The sequence below is a fragment of the Hirundo rustica genome, chromosome 6 (genome assembly GCF_015227805.2).
Source record: "Hirundo rustica isolate bHirRus1 chromosome 6, bHirRus1.pri.v3, whole genome shotgun sequence".
NCBI lineage: Eukaryota > Metazoa > Chordata > Aves > Passeriformes > Hirundinidae > Hirundo > Hirundo rustica.
Window position 1 is genome coordinate 22,792,280 of NC_053455.1, and position 14,972 is coordinate 22,807,251.

Here is a 14,972-nt window from a genome sequence, read left to right on the forward strand (position 1 = left end):
GCAGGACACGGCCACGGGGGATTTCACCGCCCCGAGCCCCGCTGTAGCTTTAACGCCGGGAGACGGATGGAGACGGCAGGGCGGCTATTGGCTCCCGCGCAGGGGCTGGGCTTGGACGGCGGCTGGGGGAGGCATGGCCGGGGGGGGGGCGCCGCCGGACCCGGCACCGCGGCGCGGCCGACGGCACCGCGGAGCCCCGGCGGGACGGGGAGAGAGTCCCGGGCCGGGGCCGGAGGAGTCGGGGCGCCGCGGGGCGCGGGGCGGGCCGGCAGCCGGGCTGCCCCTGGCGCGGCGCGGGTGACACGGGTGACACGGGACAGCGGCTCCGGCTCGGTCCCGCCGCAGGAACCGTGGCACGCGCCCCTTCCCTCTTACCCAGAGGTCTGTTTCTCGTGGACAGCGGCTGTAGAGATTAGGGTTATGCAAAAGCCTGAGGTAAAGGGTGCCCCGTGGCTGTTGACACGGACGGGCGGCTGTGCGCCCACACCGCACCCCACAAGCTCAGCACAAGGCACCAGCGTGCCGCTGGAACATGCGTGTCCCAGGCGCTGTTACACGCAAACGCACAACTCCGCAAACACACACCGTGCTCATGAAGACCCGCGTCTCGGCGCGGCACAGCCTAATCGCTGCGCTCGGAAATGTGTTTGCCCACACCGATATGCATTGCCACAAACGCGTGCAGAAGAGCGCCCGAATCCCGTCTCGGAGCAGTGTAATTCAGATGTCACTTCAGTGCAGTTTATGAAACCACACTGGAATAAGTCGTGGCACGTGAGATCAGAATCCGGCATTCAGGATAATAGCGCACGTTCCCAGGCACAAAACCCATAGCTGCAAACCCTCAGAAGTGCTCACAAACATCAAAACTGGCACGTACAACTAATTTCATGAAGGACACATTCTCAAAGCTCTGCATATGTACCGACTGCTGCAAGAGTCTGTGTCCTTCTACAGTTCCCACACGCGTTTTCACACTCACAATTGCACTGCCTATTTAGAGCAACACACCAACACCTATTTGAAGGTCCCTCTCCATAAAAACACGCCAACCTCTTGGGCATATGCCTGCCACATACAGTCTTGTACTGAATGCCCCAGTCACACGGAGCGGCACTAAAGGTTCTGTTTGCCCCTTGCTACCTGCCCTCTACCTTTCAAACTGCACTCACAAACCTCACTTGTATCTCTCCTACGCTTCTAGTTCATGTTTAGATGTTTGCTGCTCAAATATATAAAATATCCTTAAGAGGTAGACAAAAAACCAGAGGCCTTTCTAAAACAAAAATACATATAAATTTACCTGGATAGGTAAACATTCACACTGTTATGCCAGGCTTTTTTTTTTTTTTTTTTTTTTTTTTTTTTTTTTTTTTAAGTAGAATTTAGGAGGGTATTTCTAAATATAAAATCCAGAATCTAGTTTGAGGCAAAGATGTACAACACTAGGTGAGGCAAAGGTCAGACTAGAGCATTTTGGATGTTGGGGATAATACAGAATAAAAGAAAATGCAAAATGGCTCAGCTATAAGAAATACCCACAGGATAAATTAGGCTTAGGCTACAACTTTTCATACAATGAGTATTTGTAGAAACTTGAGAATATTCAGGAAAGAGGAATGCCCAAATTCAAAGCCAGTGTAACTACCTCCTCTACCAGATATCTTACCAAATGCATAAACTAATGGTGTGCCCTAACATGTCCCCAGGCCATGTGAGGACAAGTTACATGATTCTGATCACCAGTCTTTAAAGGATGTCAAGACAGAGGTCTTTTACAGTAAAGGGTACACATGAAGACAGCACAGAAAACAGGTTACTTTAAAAAATGGAGACAGAGAGAAGACATCCAGTTTTAGGGGTACAGCAGAATTACCTGAATGTTGCAGGTGGCACAATTTAGATTATACATTTTTTCCTTGACCAGAATTAATACAAATGAAACATATATACATATACCTTTGTACACTTAAGTGATATATCATCACAGCAGCAAATCTAAGAGACTTTAAAGGCTGAAGAGACAAGCTTTGGCAAGGCATTAGTAGGGCCCAAGTTTGTAAGGGATCTCACTAACCACATTGGAGAACACCTGACCAAGTAGAGGCAAGGACAACCCAGCACCTTTTTGTTTCCGACAGAAAGCTGAGGCCAGTGAGGGACTGACTGGTGACTTAGTTGCCCCCTAAAGAAGATTCCTGTTGCACAGTAGCAAGAGAGGCAGGAGGAGGCACACAGGGTCAGGGTTTAGGCAGATTACAGTTCAAGAGGAGTCAGGGTGTTTGCAGTGAGCTGATTTCGACAGAAAACAGTTTTCTTCAGAAAGGTGCACCCTGGCTGGATCCTGACTATGCAGAGATTAACTCCGGTGTAGGCTCTTACTGAATGGGAGACCAGAGTGGGAATGGCTTGGCAGGCAGGTCCTGCTCTCCCAATAGCTTATGTTTTAATTTTGCACTTTAGCTTTTATCCAGGCTGAGGTGATGCAAGCAGGGAGCCATGAGATTGCCTGGCACAAGGTCCACAGGGCTGAATTAACAGATATAAACAGTACAATAGTGGGTTTGTACTCTGGAAATGGGCTGTTGCTGACAGAGGACTACCTGGGTGAGGTGGGTGTTTGCAGAGAGGTGCAGAAACGTAATATTAATCTCTTCTGACCAAGTGCAAATGGACAAATTGAGCTTCCCCTGCCCTGAGAGTAACCTGTGCAGAGGTATGACCCTTCCTTTCTGAGAAGGATAGAAAGGAATAGTCTCCACTGGCTAGGCTTGATCTGCCAACCTGAATTCCCTAAGAAAGAGAACAAGAGTCCTGCAAGCTGATTTTGGAACTTCAGAAGGCTTCATCCTTTGCAAACCTTCACATACAGCTGAGCTCTTCTCACAGATTGAACCAATTTCTCTTCCCCCAAAGAATAAAGAAGAAAACACTGATCTCAACATGGCTATCCTTCAGATCTGTATAGTTTTTAAAACAGTTCCAGGACAAAGTTAGAAAGGACTGTAAGATTAAGCTGGTAGATCTGAGCAAAGGAGCCCAGTTAGGGTAAATCCAAGGCAGAGCTCCACATGTAACAAGCACCAGGCTTGGTTTGTGAGCACAGCCTTTGCTGCCCTGACCGCATCCTCCCCTGGAAGTGCTGCTTTCTCACTGCAGGAGGGGCAGGGCACCATCCTGGCCAGCTCAGTCTGTGGCCTCTGAACAGAACCTGCCCAGAGGTGCTCTGGTAAGTGCCACCCTTTGGGGTGACTTTCATAAGGCAGCCTCTGGCTTTTGAGGTCACCTGTTCTCCTCACATGTTGTCCCAATGCAGAGCAGCAACATTCCATCAATATTAGTCTTGGACAGATCCCAATCAGAGCACTACAGGCTGATGGGGTGATAGGCAGTATCAGTTCTTTGAGACATGCAATATGAAAAGAAAGAAAAAGAAAAAAAGAAAGAAAAAGAAAAAATGAAAAAATGAAAAAAGAAAAGGAAAAGAAATTGTGATATATGTCTCTAATTTTTCTGGCTCTTGCAAGATATAATGGATAGAGACATTCTTTGAGGACTTTTCTCCAGCCTTTAATGACCAGACTGGTTTTGATAAATTAATGGTTTATGTTTTTAAAAAACTTTTATCATGGAGTAATGATCAACTTTCCAGCAAGTTGACTGATTGACTGACAGAAATTTCATTTGGTCTAATGTAGGAGTAACCTGTAAATCATGCCAAAAAAACTTGATTTCACTTGTTGATATGGTGCCTTTTTTTTTTTTTTTTTTCTTTTTTTTGACTAAGGAAAATGCAAAGAGGAGGATACCTAGTTATTTTTAGGGTTTGGGATGGTTTTTTAATCTTTTTTGAAGGCTCTGTTATTGTATTTTCACAAGGAAGTGAGTGAAATGCTGTCTGTACAGGGCAAAGAAAGATAATAATTAGGAGACCTAAACTGGGCTGAGCAGTTTTGTGTATACACTTTTTAATCTTGTCTGCTGAGGAAAGAAGAGATTGATGGCAAGAAATTTTTCCCAGCCTCTGTCTCATTTAAGTTAGAGAGGGGTCTTTGGCTTGATTTCAGAAGACAAGCCTCTCACACCTTTGAAGCCAATAGAAGTGCCTGACTTCACACAAGTCACTGTGCTACATGCCCTGATCCCTCTGCTTTGCAGGGCTAGTAGCCCTAAAGAGAAACTTAGGTACTCTGACCACAGGTCCCTGATGCCTGCTAGGCTCTGACAGACTAGCCTTCTTTATTAAGGGCTCTGTTCTGTTTTCTCTTACCCAAACAAAACAGTTTGTTCTCCCTGCCAAAAACAATCTCTTCTACCAAACTCCAGTATTTTTTTTTTTTTTTTGTAAAAATCGAATTGGCCTTGCAAACAATATGCTTCAATACAAAGGTATCATGATGAAGCTCAACATCTATTTAAACAGAAAATACTTTTTATGTTGTGATTTTTAAACAATGAACACCCATCCGAACATCCTTAGATGTGCTTCAAACATTACCTAGTCTTTAGAATGTGTTATAATTCACAATTTATGGACTGCCAAATTCTACCATAAAGAGGTTGTGTGACTTGCCCCAGATCAGTCTAAGCAGATCTGTAGCACAAGAGACTGAATATAAGTATCTGAACCCTTACTGTCCTCCTTTAAATGAGAATTCTCTGTCCCAAAACTGTGACCTTAACTTCTGTGCTTGGATACAGTAGTGTCAGGAGCCCTGAGTTAAGACAAACAGTCTCTACATTGCCAATGAAAAGTCAAGGCTTTCTTTAAGCAACCACTTATAACTTTCTTTTTTTTTTTTTTTTTTAATATAGCCAGTGCTGTTCTGTGTGGTTGTATACCCATTTTTGTCTTTAATATACCCATTTTTGTCTTTACGGTGTTAATAGCAGGACTCAGTTCTACAGCAGAACATGTTCCTGCTGACATCTTAAATGAAAGTTCACTGCAGAGACAGACATGCACAAAGACAAACCGGGCAAAGGAAATCTAACTTTTGTAAAATTAAAACAGAGCAACAGAGTAAGAGGCAGAGTATTTTACCAAATGGAAAAGAATAAAGACAATCAGAAAAGACACATTTCTTTCCAGATTATGGAAGAATTTGTAATAGGAAACTTTGAGAGAGGCATGAGAGGAAATGATATAGCTGGGATTACGCCTTCTGCTCTCCCTTGCATCATCAGTTAGCTGGGGTATTTGATAAGAACTTCTATCCTACTTGCTCAGAAATATAGCAGTGTATTTGGTTTTTTTCATGTTTTGACAACCTACTCCTTAGTCAGTCTCTGCCTAACTGTTGTTTAACTAAGTGGACAGAAACCTTCCTCAGTAAAGACAGGTAATTAGAGAGGTAGGTTGATCTTGTAGGTTTAGAAGACTTCAACAGAGAGCTGTGATCCAGCTCCAAATTTGGACCTGTTGGTGATCTTTTTTTTCCATGATATATTACACTAATCCTCAGCTGGGTTACTGTGGCCAGGCAGAACATGGCCAGGACCTTGAGTGGAAAGTGATTTTTATTCACACTCACAGCTACACATAATTTACAGTAACTGCTATTTCCTATACTCCTTAAATTCCAGCAAAGCAAAAATTAATCCTTTCCCCTCCATGATCCTAGGCGTCCACAGGGCAGTAGCTGGGCTATTTGCTCAGCTACCAGGAGGAAGGAGAGAACACAGGGCATCAAGGAATCTTTACCTCTACTTAGCTGTTGCAAATCCTCCATCACAAGCGTGGTCTTCCTAGTATGGTGGTTCATCCTGTCAGATGGGACAAAGTCAAAGAGCATCTTTTCAACTTTAGCTTTCCTAAAATTACACTAGCTTCAAGTCTGGTATTGGAAAAGGCTGAGGAGGATGGTTAGTAGAACAGGGGGTGCTTGTTCATTGCTCTGATTTGGGGAGATGATTAGCTGGTTTCCTCTCCAAGCCCATCCATTCTAATCACCCTAGGACTCAAATATTCACAGTATCAGCTTACTCACTAAACTGATCAAAAGAAGTATCTGCCTTGTCAGTAGAAATAATGCTTACTCTTATGCTGCATGACAGAAATGAAAACACTTTCGTGTTTTCACATGTGCATTGATAATGTCGAGTGTCTCAATCCAGAAAAGGATTGGGGCTTAAAGAACCAAAATGCTTCTGAGTTCCTATTGTTAAGAAAGTATGCCTACTGAGGGTTAGGCAGTGAGGGCAACAGGTAGTGTTTCCAAGTCTGTGATGGAAACGTATGCAAGATAACTTAATCCCCAGCAACAACAATGAGGTGGCTGCAGTTTGAATACAATGATGTGACAAAAAACAGTGGGGAAGTGTGCAGGTTCCTCTTAGTTGTGTTCTCTGAGTAGGTAACAGAGTTGTTTTAGAATGTGAGGTAGGCCATTATAAAGAAGAAAAGCAGTGAAAGGACTTTTCTTCTCAGTGTGTAAGGGATGAAGAAAGCAAGGATTAAAGACCATCCTTTCCCTGCAGGAACTTCCATCTGGCCTCATCTGGGCACAGTTGATAGAAGACTATTGACCTCATCAGGTCAATTAGGCCAAATACAGAGGAGCTCACCAACACTGGAACTACACAAAAGTATTTAACAGTGAGATGAACCTGCAGGTCCTGAGTGACATTAGCAAACTTGGTATCATTTCTGTCTGGAAAAAGCAGAGATATCAGATGATCAGAACTGCTCTTCTAGTCATCACCATCCCCAGCCTCAGAATACCCCAGTTTCTAATAGTAATGGACTACAGGTTTTGGCTAGAGCCACACACGGCAGGCCAGCTTCATTCTGATGTGCTGCATCAACAGCGCAACAACCTCAACTCTCCTCTGCTCTGAATCTCCGAACAGCTCACTTAAGTACATGATCTTTTTTAAGATTTGCTCTGTGCTATCTTGAGTGTTTGAAGAACAATGCAGATTTTTTACACAGCTCCCTCTTGAGTTTATTTATTACTTGAATAACACTTATTTCACTTGTTGGACAAGAGCAAATTGCTGTGGTAGATTATTTGATTAGACAGCTTTGCCGACAAACCCCATCCCAAGCTTTTTAACATACTTTTAACTTTAAAGTACCATCATGAGATACATGTCTACATTGCATTCAGACACCTTCAAGTAAAATACATTAGGAAACCACTGTTCTGTCTACAAGTCATTAACATTCAAACACTATGCCTACACACCATGAATGGTCAAGTTTTTGTAGTATATTTTCAAAAAATAAAGAGAAAAAATAACACGAAAAATAATCCCTGCTTATACCACAAAACATCACTTAGAAGAGGCAGAGTAACTCAGGAACATATAAACATGCCTGCTTTAGCTGCACAATATATGAACATACAGTGTCAAGAAAGTAGCCTGTCATGAAGAGACGGATGCTTGTTACCAGAAAAAAAAGCTCTTCCATGCAAAGGAAAGGACAAATTTCACCAGCTCTGTTCTAATTTTGTTGTGCTTCTCTATGTATTCCAAAAGACAGTGATCTCTCTCATGTGGAAGTACAAGCACCTGGACATCTTTGAAAAGTTCTTGTTGAATGAGATATAAGTCTTGAAATTTCTCAGAGATCCCAGCACAGAGGCAGTTGCGGGGAGCAGTAGTCGTCTTCTGACAGAGAGAATGTGCATCACTGGATTTCAGAAAAAATACCTTCATCCTTCATAGTCATATGCTGCCAGCTTCCCCGTTCCTATGGCAGCAGTAGAAAGGATTACTTTTCAGTATCATTGTTAAGGTAAACTCAAATCTCAGTCCCATGTGGTCGGAGGGTGACTTTGGTGCTGCAGCCTCCTAGCAACAGGTCCCCTTGGTCTCCACATTGCTTACAAAAGAAAATTCAGTATCGGTCTTTTGCTAATCTCTCAAACACCTTCATTTTAGTGGTGATCAACAACTACCAATGTCTCCCCTCTCTGTTCCTCTGCTGAACATAGCAATCTCCTATTAAACATTTCCAGTCAGCTGAACTCAGTAGTACTCAACTCATCTTTGAGACCTTACCCCTCAACATTTGGCAGTATTTCATAACTATTGTAGTCAGCAATCCAGTAAAGGGTAGGCTTTTGTGACATAACTTCCAGAAGTCGTTGCTACCAGGTTTGTCCTGGGGACCATGCAGTCTGGGGATAGCACTTCTCCTTTTCCAGAGGACCAAGAAGTTATACAGAAACAGAACAGGAGGAATACAGTGGGAAAGACCGTCACTGCTTCGGGGGCAGAGATCTGCTTAATCACCCATGATGCAGCCCCCAGCGGGCCCTGCATCGCTAATGAGATGGAAGGTTGCTGGCAACAATACCACCTTGAGATGCTACTTTGTTTCTGTCCTAGGGTAACTTTGTGATGCTTGTATCCCCAATTGTCTGTTCTGTTTGTGCTGTATATTGAGTTCTGTGCCTTTAAGACTGGTTCTAAGAGCAAGGAGAAGTGCGGAGTTTGTTTTGAGAAAACTGCCTGACTCCTCCACATTCTTCTGCGGACGGGGTGTTCAGCGGAGGCTTGGAGAGACTGCAGGACAGAGATTTTTTTTTTTTTTTTTTTGCTTTTAGTTAGTTTCAGCTAGCTAGGGCAGAGAAGTTCCCTGGACTGTTTTTTTCCTTTTTCTTGGAATTGTTTAAACCTGCTCAGGACAGAAAACCCAGGGGAGCACTGGGGGCTGCACCTGCGGCCCACCGGGGCCTGGACCTTGGCATTTTCCAGCAGCGCCGGAGAGACTGGGACTGAGGAGAGACAGAGAGAGAGCCGAGCTACACCCACGGCAAGAACTTTCTCAATTTGCCATCTCACTCCAGAATGAGAGGTTTTATTGTTTCATATTATTCATTCTTTATACTTGTATGCACTTCATTTGTTTAGTAAAATAGTTTTTTCCACTTTTCTCCAAAGAGTTTGTTTTTTTTTTACCGGACCGGTTGGAGGGAGGGGCCACTTGGGCTTGCTTCCTTAGAGGGATCCTCTACAGGGGTTTTCTCCCAAATTTGTCCCAAACCAGGACAGTTTCTAAGGCTCATTTCATGAGGACACTCATCAAAGTGACTGGCCAAGGGGCATGGTTAACACCAACAAAAATGTGAGTGATTAGGCATCAACCACTTGGGCTGAATCAGCCCATTTGGCAGCTGCATTTCACCGAGACAGACTAGCACCTCTTCCAAAGGCACTGTGGGGATGATGGTTGTCAGCCTGCAACACGACACAGGGCTGTGCTAGTACACATCCCTCAGGACAGCCGGCCAGCACTGTAAGGATGTTCAGAACATGCCTTGCATGTCCAACTGCCAGGCAGGTAGGTTCTGCTGCTGGAGGTAGTGCTAATATTTCCCTATAGACAAACCTGGATGACACCTGTCAGAGGAGCAATAAATATCTCCAAGGGTTGCACTAGGATACAAACCAAGAACCTTTAGATTTGACTACCCACTTGCTATTTAAGGAGTGCTTATTTTTAATCTACTACTGTTCGTACAGACAAAGTACAAAAGCAACGATATAAGGTCTAGATGTTTGTCAAGCTGTCAAATGCCCATTAATAAGATCCTGTAAAACAGCTGAACTGAAAAGTGAGAGCCTACACTCCTAACTTATGTTCCCAGACTTTTACCTATACATAGTGGAGCAAAGGATAAGGACTCAGATGTCTGTGATTAGCTCTCCCACCAGTAAAACACATTCCAAAAATAAAGTGTCTGAAGAGTGTTGTAAGAGTTATTAAATGTTTGTGGGATGTCCATGAGCATCACATGTGTCCAGTGCCCTTGAGCAGGGGTCAATACTATCTGAAATGCCCTCAGAGGTATCCTGTAGAGATTTGTCAAAATAAGGTATGGGGCAGCCTAAGAGAACCAGAGAACTGGCTTTGCTGGCACTGCTATACTATTTCACCCAGCCAAAACTCTTGACACAACAAAAATACCCCCCAAACCCCTCTCTTTAAAAGAAGAAACTGTTCCTCTAAAACTAGGATGAGAAGCTGGGTCATCAGATGAGGGCAAAATTGGTTTAAAAGCCATTAAGAAGAAAGCAACCTAGGCATTCAGGAGCAATCACAGCTGTTTGGGCTGATCAGCAGAGACAGATGGAATTATTTATTTATGGATTTCCTGCTCTCCCTGAGCGGATCACTCCACTGGGGAAGCTTTAAGAGGAGTGGGGAGCAGAAGGCAGGTGCTGCTTGGAATCCTCCAGAGATTTTCCTGGTCTGAGCCTCAGGAGAGTTAAACACAGTTCATGCTCAAAGCATCCTGGAGCCATCAACTTATCTTTCTCAGAGCAGGAAAGGCAAGCAAGAGCAACACACAGATCTCTGCTGGGATGAAGCACATGGAGAGCCCCAGGCACCCAGACTGCCATGCAAGCTTTGCACAGATTTCAGCAAGATCCCTTCAGAGCAATAGTGCTTGAGTACACAGCCATTTCTCTCTTCTTGTGGTTCAGCTGCTTCCCTTTAAACACAGATCAAGCGTCTCTAGGGACCCAGCAAGCATTTAACAGACCTGCCTGATGGAAGGACCTCCAATGAGAAAATCAAGACCTGAAACTCCCAATAGACATCCTCAATTCAATCCACATCTGAGAAAGCAACCCTGAAGTTACATGCAACCAGATTCTAACCGCACGGAAAGCACATCAGTCTAGTCTGTATCCAAAGCTCACCTAAACATTTTAAACTTAAGGGGAGGGAAAGACTAGCAGAGTAAACATGAAAAAATACATGATGTGAAAAAGGTCAGCATGGAAATACAGAATTATTGATATGCTATCAAGAATTCCTTTTCAAGATACAGTACTGAATTTCTCAATGCAATTTCTTACTGTTTCCCAAAACCGGAAGATGAGGAGTTATTCCCTAAAATCACAGCTGACAGACTTCTATCAACTGTTCCCTAAAAGAACAACCTTCAGTATTCAGAGATGACCCTTCATAACGAACTAAAAAAAGCTGTAGAGACAGACAGATCTGCCCAGTCAGCCAGATCTGGTAGCTATCTTCTTGTTCTGCCTTTGGTGAGAGGACCAGAGAGTGGTACAAGGGTGTGGAAACTACTAACCACTACCAGAATCTTTCACTAGAAGATGTTGCAGAACTAGTGTTACAAGAGGGTCACTGATGGGGAATGAACAGATTATGAGAGAGGTACAGCCTGCACTGTGTCAATTCATGTTTGCCTCCAATTCATTACTGATGAAATGCCAGAGATTGAGATGAAAAGGGCAGGAACAGATGGCAAACTACTGCTTTAGACACATCTCGTTCAGCTATCCCAATTTACTTCTGCTCGGCCTCTGCTTGTATGTCTTGCATTATCCACAGCAGTAATGTTCTTCCTCAACTCTGGTCTCAAATCAGTACATTGTTTTGTGCCATTAAAGCTACTGCAAAGGCAGCTGTGGTAGCAAAATAACTCATTATGCATAAAGTGCTTTGGGAAACCTTTGAAAAGGAAAGGACTGAAGAACAAGAGAGTATCATCTCTGTCAAGATCAGTGATCCAAGGCAACCTCAACATCAAAAAGGCACAAAATGTAACCATGAAGGTGTTTCAGCAAGTCCTAACTGCCTCCTCCCCAGTCTACTCCTCCCCACAGATAAAGGGATTTCTGCTACTTGTAAATATATAAAACCAGATTTGTTCTTACAGTTTATATTCCTCCAAACAAAGGGCATCAATAAAGGGATCTGTTTTCCTTTGAATAAAACAGGTCTTACTTGGCCTCTCAAAGGAAAATTCTTCTGCTGCTCATTCAGAGATAGGTTATGTTTTTAGAGTTGTGTAACCTGTGTTTCCCACTCTGGGAAGCACACCATTAAGCACTGACAGCTACATGGCCCTAAGAGGGGAGTGCTCCAGAGATGGTTGCATCCCCCTGGGACCTAAACCAGCAAGCCAGGGCTCTCCAGGGAGCTATACTGCTTTGACCACTGACTTGTGGCTTTATTGGGCCAAACCAAATAGACTGCTAGCTTGTAAGTGCTGGGGTTATTCATTTGTGTGCTTTAACATACATTATTTGGGAAACTCAATTCATCCCTCAGTTTGCTAAATACAGCTTTAGGTTCTAAAATCCTCCAGAATCTGTAGTGTCCTTAATACTCATATGCCTTTTTTATTTCCCTTCCAACTTGCTAAAAGAAAAAAAAAAAAAAATCCATTTTGATTCTGTTTCTGGCCAGTAAACCTTGCTTTCAGAGCACAGCACACCAACTTCACCTCCACAATGGTCAGATTACAAAACCAGAATAAGAACATTTGCCTCCCTACTGGCTGGGCACAGGCAGTCCCTGACAGTATTAGCGATGCCCAGTGTTCACCTCCTCTCCTTGCAGGCTTTCTTTGCAAGAGAATATTACTACAGTATAATTCAAGGTACAATTTGAAATAGATTAACTTAAGCTGGTGGAAGAGGCACTCATTACTATTGAAACTTAATCTGTTTACACAACCAATGAGCAAAAATGAAGCATCATCAAACTGGCAGGAGAGCATCCACAGTTTGGATTTTCAGTAGTTTAAATGGATTGTTCCAAAATCAATGCTATTTAAAGTGTACATCTTACTTGTGTAGAAAAGATCTTGTCTAAACTGAGGAAACAACAGCACTGGTGGAATAAATGACTGCCTGTGCAAGGGTGCAACACCAATTAATTACTACTACAAAGCAACAGGAAGAAGCAGCTGAGGAGGTAGGGTCACTTTTCTTGCACACAGCCTGTTAAGAAATACTGCATTCAAATTGACTGCCCACAAGCATCAAAGAAAGGGCATCCAGAAGTGACAGCCAAGTAACAAAAGTTTCAGAGACATCCCAGTCTATTCAGGATCCTCCATTGCCTGGGAAACAGGAGGGGAAAAAAATAAAAAAGCATGTGTTTGTGCTCCTTCGGAATGTTTTCTGCAGCTCGTGTAGCACATGCATTACACACAGGTGCAAGGTTGCAGTCAGCAGAGGATGCAGAGTAGGTCTTGTAAAGTGAGCAGTGGACAGAGCGATAATGTACATCTTGAAGCACTCCTGCCCTACGTTTCTGCCATCCAGGGCAGTCCACAGAGCTCTGTTATGAGGAAAAACCTCTCAGAAGCTGCAAGTGCCTTTGTGAGAGGCCAGAATCCACTCCTGTCAAACAGCTCTCCGGACCAGGATGTGACTGCGGCTGGCGGAACATGTTCGCTAATGAAGATTGAGGCAGGCAGGCAGAGACGATCCCTTCAGCCTGTTAATCCACTTAAGGAAGGAGAAGGGAAACCTGAGCTGAATTCCTCTGTCGCCTGCAAGGGGCTGTACTGTCCTGGCTTTAGTACTCGAGGCAGAGCAAATCCAGCCAGAGATGGGCCAGGGAAAGCGCTGAGTGCAAGACTAGATAGAGCTTTTGGGAACAGGAGCAAGAGCTGTGGCAGGAAACAACAGTCCCTAGGGAAAGAGACAGGACAGGATTTTGTGTCCACTGGAATTAATGAAGTAAATTGAGCTTTAGTTGCTCTCTCATTGGGAGAAAGAAGGGCATGTAAGTGGCCCTTTACACAACAGCAGGGCAGAGAGAACAAACCTTACATGCTTTTCACTGGGCTAAAATGGTTCCTAAGAATCAGATTCCTGGATTAGCATGTCAGAGTGAATATTTGCACCCCAAATACCCTTCTCAACAGCGACACTACGCCAGCATTGCCTCCTGTCCACCTTAACTGGCGGTTTGTAGGGATGATGGGCGCCAATCCCAGGAAATGTCAGATTATCCTTAACCACCAGAGGGTGCTCCCCATCTCAAAGACAGAGTCAATGTCACGGATGCACCCAGCCAGCCAGAAGGAGCCCTGATTTCCTGCAATCGTGGAATCCGAGCAAGGGAAAAATTAGAAAATTAATAATAAATAACAATTAGCGATTCAGATCCTGTGCCTCGCTTCTGTTTTCCCACCCCTCCTGGCCAGGCAAGCTAAGGCCTGCTGTCCCATTTGTCCTCTGCGTCCTGCTCAGTCAGGTGATTTTCCTCACACTGAAGATTAAATCACTTTTATTCATTCCTCCTGGATCGTGGATTCAGAGCAGGAAATAAACGCTTTCTGCTTGGCAGGACTGTAAGAGCGAGACTCCGGTCTGCCTGCCCCTGAGCAAGGTTAGGATCATACCCTCTGCTCAGACGCAGCTCTTGCAAACGAAGGTATGACCTTACCCCTGTTCTGCCGCAATGCTGCGAGGGCCACGGGCCCTTATGTTCAGGTTCATTTACCACACTCTGTCCTAAGCTGGTTTTCCAGAGAGCGGAGTGCCTGTTGTGCAGGGGTGCTGCAGGATGGTGTTTTAAAACATCAGTTTGGGGGGCACTAACACAGCCTAACTCTATCAGTAGGCTCTAGAGTATCAGTACTCTATCGTACAGTAGGACACCTGTACGCAGACTGTTGACTTTGGTAATGCAGTGACCCACAGGCCCCCTTCCTTCTCTCACTGAGGGGGAGCAGAGGTGTGTGCCTGGGGTTGCACACTCATGAGCTGTGCACCTGGCAACACACCACCCTGTGCCTCCACTTCCTGCTCCTGTAGGTTAGAAGTAATACCTGAGTTGCATCATTTGTGGAGAACAGAGCAGTTGGAATGAAATCATAATGGTTATATTCCACCCTGAGATTCAGAAGAGAGCTTAAAGCATGCCAAGTAAGATCAGACACCTCTGCAAAACAGACTAGCTCTGCTGACGTGCCTGGCATAACATCTGTTTGTCCTAGCCCCAGCTTACTTTGATAGTCCAGGTCCATGGGGAAACCAGCTCTCATTGATGGCTCCCACCTGGCACACGTGCTGCCTCTTGCTGTCTGACCCCTACAAGAACAGATCATTATATTTTTAAAATTGTTCTTTCCTCTCCTTTTGCCACTAATGCCACGCCCTGCCTAGGGGGATTTTTGTGAGAGTTCCTGCAGTTGGGTACCCTGGCATCACTTTTTCATATGCTGTCTTTAAACCACACA

At 44.3% G+C, this 14,972-nt stretch overlaps 1 protein-coding gene across 7 annotated transcripts in view; it reads right to left on the reverse strand.

Moving 5' to 3' along the window:
- ESRRB (estrogen related receptor beta) overlaps positions 1-14,972 on the reverse strand; it is a 135,869-nt gene that overhangs the window by 84,423 nt on the left and 36,474 nt on the right. The window contains exon 3 of one of the 7 annotated variants that reach the window (XM_040066689.2): positions 5,705-5,766. The exons of the other annotated variants lie outside the window; for them this stretch is intronic. The gene's annotated coding sequence lies outside the window, so the exon portion shown is untranslated. The remainder of the gene's footprint in view (positions 1-5,704; positions 5,767-14,972) is intronic. 7 annotated transcript variants of the gene reach the window in all.